This window comes from Chelonia mydas, chromosome 1 (genome assembly GCF_015237465.2).
Source record: "Chelonia mydas isolate rCheMyd1 chromosome 1, rCheMyd1.pri.v2, whole genome shotgun sequence".
Lineage (NCBI taxonomy): Eukaryota > Metazoa > Chordata > Testudines > Cheloniidae > Chelonia > Chelonia mydas.
The window spans coordinates 314,295,150-314,313,705 of record NC_057849.1 but is presented as its reverse complement, the minus strand read 5'-3'; positions in this window follow the sequence as shown (position 1 = coordinate 314,313,705).

Sequence of the window (18,556 nt, the reverse complement as noted above, 5' to 3'; positions counted from 1 at the left end):
TCATCTTTGCTCTTTCCCATCTCTCTCTAGGCATTAAAGTCCTTCCAGTATGTAAAGATTCTTTGCAGAGCTCTTATGACTCTCTACTAGTTTCACCTCTCACAATTCTGTGATCCTGTGGTGAAAATATCTTCTTTGATATATGTATTGGGGCAAGGAGGGCAATAAAGAGCATGAAGTAGCAGCTTCGTCTGTCCTTTCTTTAGTTCTTATTTCACAAGGGATACAAAGCATGCTTTCACACAGAGATCAGAAGAAACACTGATTATTTCAGTAGGTTCAGTCTTTCATCAGTACAATACCCCTGTATCCCACAACATAATGGTAAGAGTTTAGTCCATTCTCCAATTCTAATCTACACCAAGAAAATTATAGATGGTTCAAGTAACAGTGGATTTTGGGACCATATTATGTTTAAATTACAGTAAGTGATACAAGGTGAGAGAGGTAATATTGTTTACTGGACCAGCTTCTGTTGGTGAAAGGGACAAGCTGTTGATCTACACAGAGTTCTTCAGGTGTGGGAAAGGTATTCAGAGTATCACAGGTAAATACAATTTTGAACAGGGTGCTTAGCATAAATAGTTAACACATATTGTAAGAGACCAATCAAGGTGAAGTGGTCAGTTAACACCTGTGCAGTGATAGGAGAAAAAAAGAGGGGGACGGGAAGTGGGTTACAAATTGTTGTAATAATTGTCTTTATTAAGTGTCTTTATTAAGACCATGATTGTTAGTGTTAGCAAAGTTGTAAATTTAAGCTCCCAGGCTCATCTTCTGAAGGTGATATGTAGGTTTTCTTTGGGGACGAGGATTGAGAAGTCAGATATTGAGTGACTATTTGTGAAAAGAGTTCACCCATGGTGTTTTTGTCTTTTTTCATTTTTCTAAGTGAGTTCATTTGAGAATGTAGCGATTGGTTTCATCCACATAGTTGTTCTTGGGGTATTTAGTGCACTGGATGAGGCATACCACAAATTATGATACAGATGTGTAGGACCCATGAATCTTAAAGAGTATGTTGTGTGGGGTATGGATCATTGTAGCAGTGGAGATATGTCGGTAGGTTTTGTATCTGTTGTTATGACAGGGTGCCACTTTGAGTTGGTGTGTCCTTGTCGGTGGGGAGCTTGCTTCTAATGTTGAGCTTGGTGAAGCTGGGAGTTATTTGAAGCCCAGAAAAGAGGGTTTGGGAAAGATTTCTGCCAGGATGTGGTCCCAACAATTAGAACCCAAGTATGAGTTTTAATTGTTTAACAATACCCCAGATAGTTCCAATGTGGGTGGTAGGTGATAACTGGGGCTATACAGTCAGAGATGGGATTTTTTCTGTATAGAAGTAGGTTCTTTCATGGTATTTTGGTGGCCCATTCAATGATTCAATCTACTTCTCTGTGAATTGTTCTTGTTTAGTGAAGGTGGTTTTAAGTGTGAACCAGACTTTCTCTTTGGAGCCATTACAGAGAAACTAAATGAATTATTTGTATTGGTTTTCATTGCAGAAGATGTGAGGGAGATTCCCACACCTGCACCATTCTTTTTAGGTGACAAATCTGAGGAAATGTCCCAGATTGAGATATCATTAGAGGAGGTTTTGGAACAAATTGATAAACTAAACAGTTAATAAGTCACCAGGACCAGAAGGTATTTACCCTAAAGTTCTGAAGGAACTCAAATACGACATTGCAGAGCTCCTAAGTGTGGTATATAACCTATCACTTAAATCAGCTTCTGTACCAGATGACTGGAGGGTAGCTAATTAAATGCAAATTTGTTTAAAAGTCTCCAGAGGCGATCCTCACAATTACAGGCCAGTAAGCCTAACTTCAGTACCAGGCAAATTAGTTGAAACCATAGTAAAGAACAGAATTATCAGACACATAGATGAACACGACTTGCCGGGGAAGAGCCAACATGGCTTTTCCAAAGCGAAATCATGCCTCGACATTTTTTAGAATTCTTTAAGGGGGGTCAACAAACATGTAGACAAAGGTGATCCAGTGGATATAGTGTACCTGGACTTTCAGAAAGTCTTTGACAATTTTCCTCAACAAAGGCTCTTAACCAAGTAAGCAGTCATGGGATAAGAGGGAAAGTCCTCTCATGGATCAGTAATTGGTTAAAAGACAGGAAACAGAGGGTAGGAATAGATGAACAGTTGTCAGAATAGAGAGACATAAATAGCAGTGTCCCACAGGGATCTGTACTGGAACCAGTGCTGTTTAACAAATCGATAAATGATCTGGAAAAAGTGGTAAACAGTGAGATGGAAAAGATACAAAATTATTCAAGATAGTTAAGAGTTATGGAGAGACCTCACAAAACTGTGTGACTGTGCAATAAAAGGGCAGATGAAACTCAATGTTGATAAAAGCAAAATAATGCACATTGGAAAACATAATCCCAACTATACATACAAACTGGGGGTCTAAATTAGCTGTTACCACTCAAGAAAGAGATCTTGGAATCATTGTGGATAGTTCTATGAAAACATCTCCTCAATGTTCAGTGGCAGTCAAAAAAGCTAAGAAAATGTTAGGAATCATTAGGAAAGGGATAGATAAGACAGACATTATCATAATGCTACTATATAAATCTATATTATGCCTACACCTTGAATACTGTTTGCAGTTCCAGACACCCCATTTCAAAAAAGATATATTACAAATGGAATAGGTATAGAGAAGGGCACCAAAATGATTAAGGCTAGGGAACAGCTTGCAGATGAGGAGAGATTAAAAGTATTGGGATTGTTCCGTTTGGAAAAGAAATGACTATGGGGGGATATGATGGAGGCCTATAAAGTCATGAATGGTGTGGAGAAAGCGAATAAGGAATTATTTACTCCTTCACATAACAGAAGAACCAGGGGTCACCCAAATAAATTAATAGGAAGTAGGTTTAAAACAAACATAAAAAGTGCTTCTTCACACAATATGAAGTCAACCTTAGAACACGTTGCCCGGGGATGTTATGAAGGCCAAAAATATAACTAGGTTCAAAAAAGAATTGGATAAGTTCATGGAGGATAGATCCATCAACAGCTATTAGCCAAGATGGTCAGCGATGTGACCTCTTGCTATCAGTGTCCCTAAGCCTCTGACTGCCAGAGGCTGAGACTGGATGACAGGGGATGGATCACTTGATAATAGCCTTTTTCTGTTCATTGGCTTTGAAGCATCTGGTATTGGCCTCTGTTGGGAAACAGCATACTGGGCTAGATGGACCATTGTGCTGATCCACTATGGTCATTCTTATGTTCTTATGTTCTCAAGTGTAGAAATTATTTTGCAAGATTTAGACATAGCGAGGATGTGAGGACCTACAGGGAGGTCCCAGTCAAAGATGAGATTCAGTTTATGGGGCTGAATGACAGGCAAGATGATGGTGCTCTCCACAGTGATTGAGAAAGGAAGTAGAAGATAAGGCTTGGCATGGAAGATTAAGAGCTCTGTTTTAGCCATGTTGATCGTGAGCTGACTGCTAGACGTCCACAAGGAACTGCCACAGAGGTAGGCCAATATTTTAGTTTGGACCGGTCTGGATTACAGAAGTAGATTACTTCAGTAGCAAGTTCAATGCAGTGATTTAAAGAGAAGACTTTTGATTTAATTTATCATGACAACCATCTTTAAAGCATCATGAAATACAAGCCTCATTTCCATAACTCATGGAATGAAAAGCTAGATTCTAACCTATAGGAAGATTAAATAATATTGTTGGTAAATGGAATAGACATCTTATTAAAAGGAAGGAGGCCTTCAATAAATACTTGTAATGTGCAAAAGAAATAAGCCTCACACTTTATGTTTGTTAGGAAACCCTTGATAATTTAAAAATCTTTCAGGAAGTTAAGTGACAGTAGATTGGGGGAACTTTGTTAGCTTTGTACTGTCTTTGTGTTTAAAATGTTCTACCTTTCAACTAAAGCATACTATTGGAACAAATGTCAGTGTTATAACTCAAAGTACCATAGAATATCCATGCAGGGTTTTTTTTGTTGTTTGATTGACTTTTTGTGCTTTTTTAAATGAAGTGAATACATTTTCCAGTTGATATTCAGTTATACAAAGGTTGAAGGTCTGTATATATATACCCTCAAACCAATTGTACATATGGTTAAAATGATTCTATGATTGCAAGGGATATATTTTTAATGAACACTGCTATTACTACTGCACTTGTGTAAAATAAACCCATTACCTAAATTAATGACAGAAGGGTAAGACTCTCTGATGCTGAAATAATGGAAGTTAAATGACATCATACTGTATTTTAATTAAGTCAGGTTAAAAGCTCTGAAAGCTGTCTTTGAGCAACTAAAAATATTAGAGACCTGAGAGGCCAAAGCAAATTCCCTATGTATATTCAGGCTGAAATTTCCACTATCATTTAGCCTAATAACTTAATAAAGCCAAATGCCTTTCCTTTTTCTGCTTTCGATTCCGCCTTCTATTTATACCATTAAATGACATTAGGTTATCAGCCATGATTTAAGACTACTAATTCATTATTTATTCAGCAAAAACAATGTGATGATTCACTATAGGAAATTGGCAGCACAAGAAACTGAGAAAACAAATGCCTTCAAAGAGAAAACTCAGTCACCATTTATTAGAGACTAGGGAAAAGTTTATAAATAATAACTTAACCATAAAGCTAAGGAAAACAAGGGTGAACCTTTTATTGGATTAGAAAATGTTAATATAATTCTCCTTTTCCTATTCATGACTCCTAACAGACTTTCCTTCATCTGGGGAGCCTCAACAAGACTTGTCTATGTGTGATGTTACTGCATGGCAAGCCAGCGTCTGACTCTATAGCACACTAACTTTCCATGCAGTAACAACCTGTGTGTACTAATCCATAGTGCATTTTGACACTTGAAATGGAAGTACATTAAAGCGCATGATGGAACTTTTAGTGCACTGTAAAAATGTCCACCAGGGACATTACTACATGATTTTGACTCACACCCTGGCTTGTAGCGTGTGGGTGCCCTGGATGCAGGCTTCAAATCTTCTCAATTCCAGCTCTTTGGACTGGGGGAAATACATTGTGGGGTATTTGGAGTATGTCCACACTGAGTGCATTAAATTGGCGGAGTGTGTCCTCACTACCGTGGCTAGCGTCGACTTTCAGAGCAAAAAGAAAAGGAGTACTTGTGGCACCTTAGAGACTAACCAATTTATTTGAGCATAAGCTTTTGTGAGCTACAGCTCACTTCATCGGATGCATACTGTGGAAAGTGTAGAAGATCTTTTTATACACACAAAGAATGAAAAAATACCTCCCCCCACCCCACTCTCCTGCTGGTAATAGCTTATCTAAAGTGATCACTCTCCTTACAATGTGTATGATAATCAAGTTGGGCCATTTCCAGCACAAATCCAGGTTTTCTCACCCCCCCACACACACACAAACCCACTCTCCTGCTGGTAATAGCTTATCTAAAGTGACCACTCTCCTTACAATGTGTATGATAATCAAGGTGGGCCATTTCCAGCACAAATCCAGGGTTTAACAAGAACGTCTGAGGAGGGGGGAGGTGTAGGAAAAAACAAGGGGAAATAGGTTACCTTGCATAATGACTTAGCCACTCCCAGTCTCTATTCAAGCCTAAGTTAATTGTATCCAATTTGCAAATGAATTCCAATTCAACAGTTTCTCACTGGAGTCTGGATTTGAAGTTTTTTTGTTGTAATATCGCAAATTTCATGTCTGTAATCGCGTGACCAGAGAGATTGAAGTGTTCTCCAACTGGTTTATGAATGTTATAATTCTTGACATCTGATTTGTGTCCATTTATTCTTTTACGTAGAGACTGTCCAGTTTGACCAATGTACATGGCAGAGGGGCATTGCTGGCACATGATGGCATATATCACATTGGTGGATGTGCAGGTGAACGAGCCTCTGATAGTGTGGCTGATGTTATTAGGCCCTGTGATGGTGTCCCCTGAATAGATATGTGGGCACAGTTGGCAACGGGCTTTGTTGCAAGGATAGTTTCCTGGGTTAGTGGTTCGGTTGTGTGGTATGTGGTTGCTGGTGAGTATTTGCTTCAGGTTGTGGGGCTGTCTGTAGGCAAGGACTGGCCTGTCTCCCAAGATTTGTGAGAGTGTTGGGTCATCCTTCAGGATAGGTTGTAGATCCTTAATAATGCGTTGGAGGGATTTTAGTTGGGGGCTGAAGGTGATGGCTAGTGGCGTTCTGTTATTTTCTTTGTTAGTCCTGCCCTGTAGTAGGTGACTACTTCTGGCTCTATCAGTCTGTTTCTTCACTTCCGCAGGTGGGTATTGTAGTTGTAAGAATGCTTGATAGAGATCTTGTAGGTGTTTGTCTCTGTCTGAGGGGTTGGAGCAAATGCGGTTGTATCGCAGAGCTTGGCTGTAGACGATGGGTCGTGTGGTGTGGTCAGGGTGAAAGCTGGAGGCATGTAGGTAGGAATAGTGGTCAGTAGGTTTCCGGTATAGGGTGGTATTTATGTGACCATCGTTTATTAGCACTGTAGTGTCCAGGAAGTGGATCTCTTGTGTGGACTGGACCAGGCTGAGGTTGATGGTGGGATGGAAATTGTTGAAATCATGGTGGAATTCCTCAAGGGCTTCTTTTCCATGGGTCCAGATGATGAAGATGTCATCAATATAGCGCAAGTAGAGTAGGGGCATTAGGGGACGAGAGCTGAGGAAGCGTTGTTCTAAGTCAGTCATAAAAATGTTGGCATACTGTGGGGCCATGCGGGTACCCATAGCAGTGCCGCTGATCTGAAGGTATACACTGTCCCCAACTGTAAAATAGTTATGGGTGAGGACAAAGTCACAAAGTTCAGCCACCAGGTTAGCCGTGACATTATCGGGGATAGTGTTCTTGACGGCTTGTAGTCCACCTTTGTGTGGAATGTTGGTATAGAGGGCTTCTACATCCCATAGTGGCCAGGATGGTGTTATCAGGAAGATCACCGATGGATTGTAGTTTCCTCAGGAAGTCAGTGGTGTCTCGAAGGTAGCTGGGAGTGCTGGTAGTGTAGGGCCTGAGGAGGGAGTCTACATAGCCAGACAATCCTGCTGTCAGGGTGCCAATGCCTGAGATGATGGGGCGCCCAGGATTTCCAGGTTTATGGATCTTGGGTAGTAGATAGAATATCCCAGGTCGGGGTTCCAGGGGTGTGTCTGTGCGGATTTGATCTTGTGCTTTTTCAGGGAGTTTCTTGAGCAAATGCTGTAGTTTCTTTTGGTAACTCTCAGTGGGATCAGAGGGTAATGGCTTGTAGAAAGTGGTGTTGGAGAGCTGCCTAGCAGCCTCTTGTTCATATTCCGACGTATTCATGATGACAACAGCACCTCCTTTGTCAGCCTTTTTGATTATGATGTCAGAGTTGTTTCTGAGGCTGTGGATGGCATTGTGTTCCGCACGGCTGAGGTTATGGGGCAATTGATGCTGCTTTTCCACAATTTCAGCCCGTGCACGTAGGCGGAAGCACTCTATGTAGAAGTCCAGTCTGCTGTTTCGACCTTCAGGAGGAGTCCACCTAGAATCCTTCTTTTTGTAGTGTTGGTAGGGAGGTCTCTGTGGATTAGTATGTTGTTCAGAGGTATGTTGGAAATATTCCTTGAGTCGGAGACGTCGAAAATAGGATTCTAGGTCACCACAGAACTGTATCATGTTCGTGGGGGTGGAGGGGCAGAAGGAGAGGCCCCGAGATAGGACAGCTGCTTCTGCTGGCCTAAGAGTATAGTTGGATAGGTTAACAATATTGCTGGGTGGGTTGAGGGAACCATTGCTGTGGCCCCTTCTGGCATGTAGTAGTTTAGAAAGTTTAGTGTCCTTTTTCTTTTGTAGAGAAGCAAAGTGTGTGTTGTAAATGGCTTGTCTAGTTTTAGTAAAGTCCAGCCATGAGTAAGTTTGTGTGGAAGGTTGTTTTTTTATGAGAGTATCCATTTTTGAGAGCTCATTCTTAATCTTTCCCTGTTTGCTGTGGAGGATGTTGATGAGGTGGTTCCGCAGTTTCTTTGAGAGATCTTCTACACTTTCCACAGTATGCATCCGATGAAGTGAGCTGTAGCTCACAAAAGCTTATGTTCAAATAAATTGGTTAGTCTCTAAGGTGCCACAAGTACTCCTTTTCTTTTTGCAAATACAGACTAACACGGCTATTACTCTGAAGACTTTCAGAGCGTTGCACTGTGGGTAGCTATCCCACAGTTCCCGCAGTCTCCGCTGCCCATTTGAATTCTGGATTGAGCTCCCAATGCCTGATGGGGCAAAAACATTGTCACGGGTGGTTTTGGGTACATGTTGTCAGTCGCCCCTCCGTCTGTGAAAGCAATGGCAGACAATCATTTCGCGCCTTTTTCCCATGCAGACGCCATACTGCTGTCAGCAGACGGTGCAGTAGGTCTGCTAACCGTCGTTGTCATCCATCACTTCCGCTGCACCTCTGGTCTCCTTCTCTCCTGGTGCCGTGAATCCACATTGCAGGTCCTCTTGTCATTCTGTATAAATATCTATTCTCATGGCATTCATCGACATCCACTGCTTCCGCTGCAACTCTGCTCTCCTGCTCTCCTGGAGATGCTATACCAAGGCAAGCATGGAGCCCACTTAGCTCACCGCTGCTGTTGTGAGCATTGCAAACACCTCACGCATTATCCTGCAGTATGTTCAGAACCTGCTAAACGAGGTGAGGAAGCGATGACAGCGTGATCACGATAGTGATGAGGACATGGACACAGACTTCTCTCAAGACACGAGCCCTGGCAATTTGGACATCATGGTGGTAATAGGGCAGGTTCATGCCATGGAACGCTGATTCTAGGCCCAGGAAACAAGCACAGAGTGATTATTGCAGGTCTGGGATGATTCCCAGTGGCTGCGAAACTTTCGCATGCGTAAGGACACTTTCATGGAACTTTGTGGCTTGCTGTCCCCTGCCCTGAAGCGCAAGAATACCAAGATGAGAGCAGCTTGCAATGGCAGACAGCTACCGGTCAGTCGGGAATCAATTTGGAGTGGGCAAATCTACTGTGGGGGCTGCTGTGATCCAACTAGCCAACACAATCACTAAGCTGCTGCTATCAATGGGAGTGACTCTGGGAAATGTGAAGATCATAGTGGATGGTTTTGCTGCAATGGGGTTCCCTAACTGTGGTGGGGCGATAGATGGAATGCATATCCTTATCTTGGGACTGGACCACCTTGGCAGCCAATATGTAAACCGCAAGGGGTACTTTTCAGTGGGGCTGCAAGCACTGGATGATCACAAGGGATGTTTCACAAACATCAACGTCGGATGGCTGGGAAAGGTGCATGATGCTCTCACCTTCAGGAACTCCAGGCTGTTTGAACAGCTGCAGGAAGGAACTTACTTCCCAGACCAGAAAATAACCATTTGGGATGTTGAAATGCCTATAGTTATCCTTGGGAACCCAGCCTACCCCTTAATGCCATGGCTCATGAAGCCATACACACGCAGCCTGGACAGTAGTAAAGAGCAGTTCAACTATAGCCTGAGCAAGTGCAGAATGGTGGTAGAATGTGCATTTGGATGTTTAAAAGCACGCTGGTGCAGTTTACTGACTAGGTTAGACCTCAGCGAAACCAATATTCCCATTGTTATTGCTGCTTGCTGTATGCTCCACAATATCTGTGAGAGTAAGGGGGAGACGTTTATGGTGGGGTGGGAGGTTGAAGCAAATAGCCTGATGGCTGATTATGCACAGCCAGACACCAGGGCGATTAGAAGAGCACAGCTGGGCACGCTGTGCATCGGAGAAGTTTTGAAAACCAGTTTCATGACTGGCCAGGCTATGGTGTGACAGTTCTGTTTGTTTCTCCTAGATGAAAACCTGCCCCCTTGGTTCACTCTACTTCCCTGTAAGCCAACCGCCCTCCCCTTCCCCCTTCGATCACCACTTTCAGAGACAATAAAGTCTTTATTGTTTCAAAATCATGCATTCTTTATTAATTCATCACACAAATAGGGGGGGGGGGGAATTGCAAGGTAGACGGAAAGGGCTGGGGGAGGAGGGAAGCACTGGGTGCGGTGGTGGAGGAGGGGAGGAGGGAAGGACAAGGCCACATTGCATTTCAAAACTTATTGAATGCCAGTCTTCTGTTGCTTGGGCAGTCCTCTGGGGTGGAGTGGTTGGGTGCCCGGAGGGCCCTCCCCCCACATTCTTGGATGTCTGGTGAGGAGGATATGGAACTTGGGGAGGAGGGCAGGCAGTTATACAGGGGCTGCAGTGGCAGTCTGTGCTCCTGCTGCCTTTCCTGCAGCTCCACCAGATGCCTGAGCATGTCAGTTTGCTCCCCCATTAGACTCAGCATTGCATCCTGCCTCCTCTCATCTTGCTCCTGCCTCCTTTCATTGTGCTCCTCCCTCCTCTCATCACGTTCATTTAATGCTTTCTTGGACTCTGCCATTGTTTGTCTCCACACATTCTGCTGAGCTCTTTCAGTGTGGGAGGACGGCATGAGCTCTGAGAACATTTCATTGTGAGTGCGTTTTTTTCACCTTCTAATCTGCACTAGCCTCTGGGATGGAGATGATACGGGGAGCATAGAAACATTTTCAGCTGCGGGAGGAAAGAAAGGGACAGTAGTATTTTCAAGGTACATTTTAGAGAACAAAGGAAAGACTATTTCACACTGAATCAAGTGATTCACATTACATAGCACATGTGCTTTTGGTACAAGGTCGCATTATGCCTCTTATATTGAATGCCTTCCTGTTTGGTGTGAGACATCAGACATGCTTGGCTGGGCAACAGAATTCGGCTTGCAGATAGCCATGGTAAGGCAAAGGGTTTCGGCTTCTTTAACCTTCATAACATGTGGGAACGGTTTCAAACAGCAGTGCCCTCCTTTCCCATACCAAGCAAAGCCCATTGGGTTGGCCTTTTAAAAGGAGGGGCTGTGGTTTTAGGGTGAATGTGCAGCATAAACCAAACCACCCCCACCCCACCCAATTCTCTGGGATGATTGCTTCACCCCTCACCTCACTGCGTGTTAGTATCAGGGAAGATCTCTGTCAGCCAAACGCGAACAGCTCAGCATGAATGGGCCTCCCCTCATCGCATGCCTAACAGTGGGAATGATTTCTTTTCAGCTAAAGGCAAACAGCCCAGCAGGAAAGGAAACCTCTGAATGTTCCCTTAAACAAATTTCCCGTATTTCAACCAGGTGACCAGGAATGATATCACTCTCCTGAGGCTAACACAGACAGTACCTCCAGGAGAGCTTCACTGAGATGTCCCTGGAGGATTTCTGCTCCATCCCCAGACACGTTAACATACTTTTCCAGTAGCTATACGGGCTGCGACTGCATCCCAAGTCTTCAGGGCAAATTAATCATTAAACACGCCTGCTTTTAAACCCTGTATTGTATTTACAAAGGTACACTTACCAGAGGTGCCTTCTCCTGCTTCATGGTCCGGGAGCCCGCCTTGGGAGGGTTGGGAGGGTATTGGCTCCAGGGTAATGAACAGTTCCTGGCTATCAGGGAGAAGGGAGTCTCCACTTGCCTGCTGTGCGCTATCCTCAACCACCTCTTCCTCTTCATCTTCCTCATCCACAAAATCCTCATCCCTGTTGCATGAGACTCCCCCCTTGCAGGTGTCCACGGACAATGGTAGGGAATGGTAGGGGCTCCCCCTAGAATTGCATGCAGCTTATCATAGAAGTGGCATGTATGGGGCTCTGACCCCGAGCAACCGTTTGCATCCTTTGTTTTTTGGTAGGCTTGCCTCAGCTCCTTAACTTTCACGTGGCACTGCTGTGTGTCCCTGTTGTAGCCTCTGTTCATCATGCACTTGGAGATTTTGGCAAATATATTGGCATTTCATCTTTCAGAACTGAGTTCTGCCTGCACGGATGCTTCTCCCCATACAGTGATCAGATCCAGTACCTCCTGTTCGGTCCATGCTGGAGCACTTTGGTGACTCTGAGACTCCATGGTCACCTGTGCTGATCAGCTCGCCACGCTTGCTAAACAGGAAATGAAATTCAAAAGTTCCCAGGGATTTTCCTGTTTACCTGGCCAGTGCATCTGAGTTGAGAGTGCTGTCCAGAGAGGTCACAATCGAGCACTCTGGGATAGTTCCCGGTGGCCAATACTGTCGAATTGCATCCACACTACCCCAAATTCAACACAGCGAGGTCAATTTTAGTGCTACTCCCCTCACTGGGGAGGAGTACAGAAATTGATTTTAAGAGTCCTTTAATTTGACAAAACAGGCTTGGTCATGTGGACGGGTGCAGGGTTAAATCAACCTAATGCTGCTAAATTCAACCTAAACTCATAGTGTAGACCAGGGCTTAAATGTTCTATAAGCCTGATTTGTGCCTTGCACATGAACCACCACAAATCATCATTAAGGGACAGACTTTGGAGACAGTTGAGCACTTTTGCTACCTTGGTAGCCAACTTTCTCAAAATGCGAACATTAACAGTGAGATCCAGCACAGGATCCAGTGCACAAGTGCTTCTTTTGGGAAATTGCTCTGATGCATTTTCATAGACCATGACCTACCGCACAACACCAAGATCCAGGTCTATAAGACAATTGCTATTCCTACATTCCTTTATGGATGCAAAACCTGGGTGACCTATCAACAGCACTTTGAGATTTTGGAGAGGTGCTCCTGCTACAGATGCTTCCAGAAGATCCTTCACATCTGTAGCAGGAAAAGAGCCTGAGACATAAGTCCTTGTATCAGAAGCCTGGTATGAGGCAGGACCTGCTTACAGAATCTGGCAAGAACAGGGTTGCTATTGCAAAAATACACATTCCCATAAAGTTCTAGTCATAGTGTACTTACACAAACATATCCTGATGTCAAATGATACCAAAACCTCCCAATATCAAGGATGGTACTAAAACTTTCCCCAAAGATAACAGGAACACACTGACCCCTCCTAAAAATAAGGTCAGGATGACAGTACATAATAAAAATGTTTTAATCAAACCAACATGTCCAAGGTAATGAGTGATAACTAGCCACATCAGGGGTCAGTAACTACAGTAACTATGTCAGAGTGGCAGTACTAACTTGTTTGTATTGGGGTATAAAAATGTATCTCAGAGGGAGTAACTTTGTCTGGCCTAGAAAGGAACAGAAAGTCCCAGCCTTCATTGAACTGGTCCATTGTTATGGGCATACATGTATTAGTGGTCCGGTAGAATCTGTGGGATACTAGTACCATGCTTCATCCACAATAAACCTGGCTGGGTGCCTTTATCCCTTAATGGATCTTGTGGTCATTGGGCAGTTTGCTGAAGGTCTGCTGTGCCAGCTGTCTATGCAGGGCTGGGGCGGCACACAAAGAAAACACATGCAGCCAAACATCTATCAACATCTGTCATAAAAATAAAGGGAAGAGTAAACACCCTTAAATCCCTCCTGGACAGAGGAAAAAAACCCTTTCACCTGTAAAGGGTTAAGAAGCTAAGATAACCTCGCTGGCACCTGACCAAAATGACCAATGAGGAGACAAGATACTTTCAAAGCTGGAGGGGGGGAACAAAGGGCTCTTTCTGTCTGTGTGTGTGTTGGTTTTTGCCAGGACCAGAGCAGGAATGCAGGTCAGAACTCCTGTAAAGGGTTAATAAGCAAACTAGTTAGATATAGGTTAGATTCTGTTTTGTTTAAATGGCTGATGAAATAAGTTGTGCTGAATGGAATGTATATTCCTGTTTTTGTGTCTTTTTGTAACTTAAGGTTTTGCCTAGAGGGATTCTCTGTGTTTTGAATCTGATTACCCTGTAAGGTATTTACCATCCTGATTTTACAGAGGTGAATCTTTTATTTGTTCTTCAATTAAAATTCTTCTTTTAAGAACCTGATTGCTTTTTCATTGTTCTTAAGATCCAAGGGTTTGGGTCTGTGTTCACCTATGCAAATTGGTGAGGATTTTTATCAAGCCTGCCCCAGGAAAGGGGGTGTAGGGCTTGGGGGGATTTTGGGGGCAAAGACATTTCCAAGTGGGCTCTTTCCCTGTTACATTTATTAGATGCTTGGTGGTGGCAGCAATAAAGTCCAGGGACAAAAGGAAAATAGTTTGTACCTTGGGGAAGTTTTAACCTAATGTGGTAAAAATAAGCTTAGGGGGTTTTTCATGCAGGTCCTCACATCTGTACCCTAGAGTTCAGAGTGGGGAAGGAACCTTGACAACATCTAACCACAGCATCAAGTCAGAAGATCACTGCACTAACTCCAGCATCCTCGCTGAAGCCAATGTCACCAGCAATGAAGCAATGATCCTCATGCACCAACTTTGGTGGTCTGGACATTGTGTGTGGATGCCAGAATCTTACCTCCCAAAACAAGTCCTCTACTCTAAGCTCACCCATGGTCAAAGATACCAACCAACCCCAATGGCACCACATCAGGCAGTGGCCCACTTCAAAGAGAAGAGCCTTGCCCTCAAAGTGGAAAAAAGAGAGAGAAGGAAGGGTAAAGAAAAAACTTTCTCTTAGCAGGCAGCTGGCCTGCCAGGAAATGTCTGTACCTACTGTGGGCAGATCTGGGGTTCTAGGATCGGATTCCTGAGTTATCCATGGTAGAGATCATCTTCAAATCGAGGGATCGCCGATGCTGCTGCTATTTGGAGTATGCAAGCTTTCAAAAGAGGAGATCAAAAGCAATAAGATCAGGATTGGTAAATTTTCAGCAGGGCTGAGGTTCTAATCAATAGACATGCATCTGTCACTCCAAGACTTGGCATCCGCTTTTAAGAGAATTTATGTGATAGTTTTGTGACATGGAAAGATGTCTACAAGGATCTCATTACAGCTTAGGCTACAAAATTTTTCACTTATCAATATCAGTAAGACCACCCAATTTTTAAGAGGTGAACCACCAGTCCATTAATACATACTGCCACCTGCTTTAGACAGTAGATTTATTTTAAATATGTAGAATATAGAAGAAGAAGAAGAAGAAGAAGAAGAAGAAGATCAAACAAGTCTCTTCTGGCTTGACAAAAATTGCAGACCTTCCAGGCCTGGTGAGTTTTAAGGATTTTACCATGTAATGTTACCTACTCCAAATATGATCATTCAGGAACTGGCCCCTCTAGAAATTGTGTGTTTTATTTTTATTTATTTATTTATTTATTTATTTAAGCATTTACTATTTTGATCTGCCTGGCATCTGTAAACAGAACAAAAAGGCACTAGCTTCTGTCAAATGTCACTTAGTGTAAAGCAACACAGACAAAGCAAATGAAATCCAGTTCCATGGAGATCTTCTGACAAGCTGCATACACACTTCAAAGGGCTCTGTTGAAATTAATGACCTTCATGCAATTCAAGGCACAATTATCAGCCCACTCTTATGGAATACCTGAATTCTTTTAAAGATATTTAGAAGAGAGCATTTTTACATGCTGACAGCACTTTTTCTTTTTTTAAGAAAAAAGAATATTAGTTGCATTTTGTTGACTGCAGAAAAAAGTTGTTGTTTAAATATGATAGCTAACCCACTTAACTCTCAGCTTGTGAAAAATTGATCATTTAGCTGGACAGCTAAACAATTAATTAAAATGTATTAGAGTCAACCTGAGCAAGTGTTATTGATACTCTTCCTTTTACTTTCTTCTTTTAGTTGTCTCATGCTGCAGTCAAGCAAATGGGTTTGCAAACATCCATAGGTTGTAGTTGCTTGTAAGTTTTCACTCACTAAATCTTGGAGTAAGTCACAATCTGAACATTAGTCATACTGACAGCAAACAGGATTGCAGATGAGCTGGCATTACAATATAGCCCCAAATTAATACATTTACCATAACATTCATTCACACAGAAAAGCTTTCCAACTGTCAGATGATCCATTAGGTTGTTTAATTTTATTTAAGGTACTTCCAGGCTGTTAATATCACTAGTGTCCTATAAAGTTGTTGGTATCTTCAAATATAGTGTATCTTCTGATTCAGCTCAATAGTGCTCTGAGCAACTGTTTGTAATGTATCTAGCTATCAGACCTCTCTCTACCTGACTTCTCACCAGCCACCAAGGGTCCCTTTCAGGACCCTGGACAGCTCTTATAGTTCAATCATTAAGGTCAGTAAACCTGTGAGAGCCAGCATATAGGTCTAGAGGCCACCAGGGGGAACCAGCAGTTCATCCATGCTAGAGTACAGTTCCTCATACACATTTCAGAGCACAGGACTACTATCACTATGCATGCCCACAAGTCTGAGGATAGGCCCAGCACAAATGGGAACTAGAAATCAAGAGCCCAGGTAGAAGATGAAAAAAGACAAGTAGAAGCCAAATTGGACAAGAAAGAGGAAAACTTTCAGAGCACAGCCATGGAAGTCTAGCCAGCTCCTATGCCAACTGCCTTGCCCTGCCAGAAAACTCAGCCACCTGGAAGAGATAGGCAAGCCTCAAGAGTCTGTGGTTGTGGTTCAATGCTGAAGAATTAGGGACTGTTGCATTGGTCCAGAGACTGATTCAGGTATGTTAAAGCTAAAGAGATTGTGTATTATCAATAGACTTTAATCCTTTTAATAATTTATTTGCTCAATCTTGTGTTATATGTGCTTTTTAGATATGCTCTTTTTTGAGGGATTGGAGGTGGGGGCTTTAACCGTGCATAAGGAAGGAAGGAAGGAAGGAAAACAATTACTCTTTGATTGGGCATAGAAATGAGACACAACCATAATATGATGCCACCAAAGAGCAAAACTTAAAAATTACAGCTAAGTGGAACACACAAAGCACCTGAGTGATATACCCACACTACACTACAATGAACAAGATCAAGCCCAGCTGATAGACGGCTGATTGATGATGTCACAATGACAGATTAATCCTTATTTTGAATTCTGTCTGCTAAGTAATTAGTAATATCTTCAATACCATTACTAGCTCTTCAGTCAGCTTCATCAGCAAGCTGTGCTCATTGCTTATCTTTCATCTTTTCCCTTTTGCTTTTCAGTTATTGACTGGATAAAATATCAGGAAAAAACTGTTTGCCAGACAGACATGGTCTTTAACTAAAGGTCAAATAACATTTTACTGTAAGCTCACTGAGATACTTTAAAGTGGTCACTAAAAAAGAGTTAGCCTATTTTGAGATGGTCTCCAGGAAAGGTTTTGCCAAACTGTTTAGAAATTGACTTAGTTGCTCCGTTTAGCCCTTGTGATCCAGCAGATCCATCAATTCTTTCACAGGCTTTCTGCTTCTCATATACTGAAAGAATATCTTGTCATTTGTTTTGACACCTTTGGCTATTTGCTTATTGAAGTCCATTTCCTTTTCACATAATGCCTGTTTTAACTTATGCTGCAGTTTATTGGCTTCACTTTGATCAGGCTTCCAAGTTCCGAAGGATTTCTGTTTGGCTCAAATAGCTTCTTGCATCTGCCATTTAGCCATATTGGTTTAGTCCTTATCTTCCTGGTTCCCTTTTTGTACAATAGTAGACATCTGATTTTTTTAAAGTGGGCTCCATACCACCTATAAGGATTTTTACTTCCTCTACTTTTAACTTCTGTCCTCTGGTATCCATGCCTTGTCATGGTGGGACAGCCTGCATGCTCTACCGATCCTCAGAGTCTGTGTCAGTGGGGGCTTTTGCTCTTGGTAGGTTCAACCATGCCAGATTGGGCTCTGGGGGAAGGTCCAGACAAAACAGACGCCCTGGTCCTCCAGGTTGGGGGTTAGGCACAGGGCTAACAACCCTGTCCCATAAAAAACAAAATATGTTACGGAAACAGCAGCAGAGAAATCAACCATTACTGTGTGTGGCGGCCTTCAGGAGTCAATGATGCGTCTGACTGTCAATGGTGAAAGCCGAAAGGAAGTGACTGGCATGAAGACTGAAGTGCTCAACACCAAGACAGAAAAACAAACTTGGTTTTTGGAATGTATGGACAATGTACGAAACAGGAAGCTAGTTAAGGTCACAGCAGAGATGAGATGCTACAGCTTACACATCCTGGGTGTCAGAGAGAGCATATGGACAGGTTCAGGAAGGTTAACAACAGCCTCGGGAGAAACTTTGCTTTATTCTGGATGGGATGATGGACAACACCATGAGGGTGTTGCCATCCTTTGAAGAAAGAAGTGGAGCATTCCCTGCTGGAATGGAAGTCCATCAGCAACAGACTTACGAGAGCCAGCCTGAAAGGGAAATATAATATCATCACCCTGATTCAGTGCTATGCTCCAACAAATGACAGTGATGAAGAAGTAAAGGACAAATTCTACCTTACATTACAGGCAGAGTTAGAGAGAGTAGCATGCCACAACCTAATTATCATCATGGGAGACCAGAATGCCAAGGTCGGTAAGGACAACACAAACAACGACAGAGCAATGGGAAGACATGGGTGTGGCACCATGAATGAAAACAGAGAGAGGCTTGTTTATTTCTGTAATACGAATGACCTAGTCATTGGCGGAACCCTATTTCAACATTGTGAAATCCGCAAGCTGACATGGTGTTCTCCAAATGGCAGAGATAAGAACCAGATTGACCATCATTGCCAGGCAGTGTTGAAGATTGATTGACCATGTGCTTCCAATGGAAACTGATTCCATCA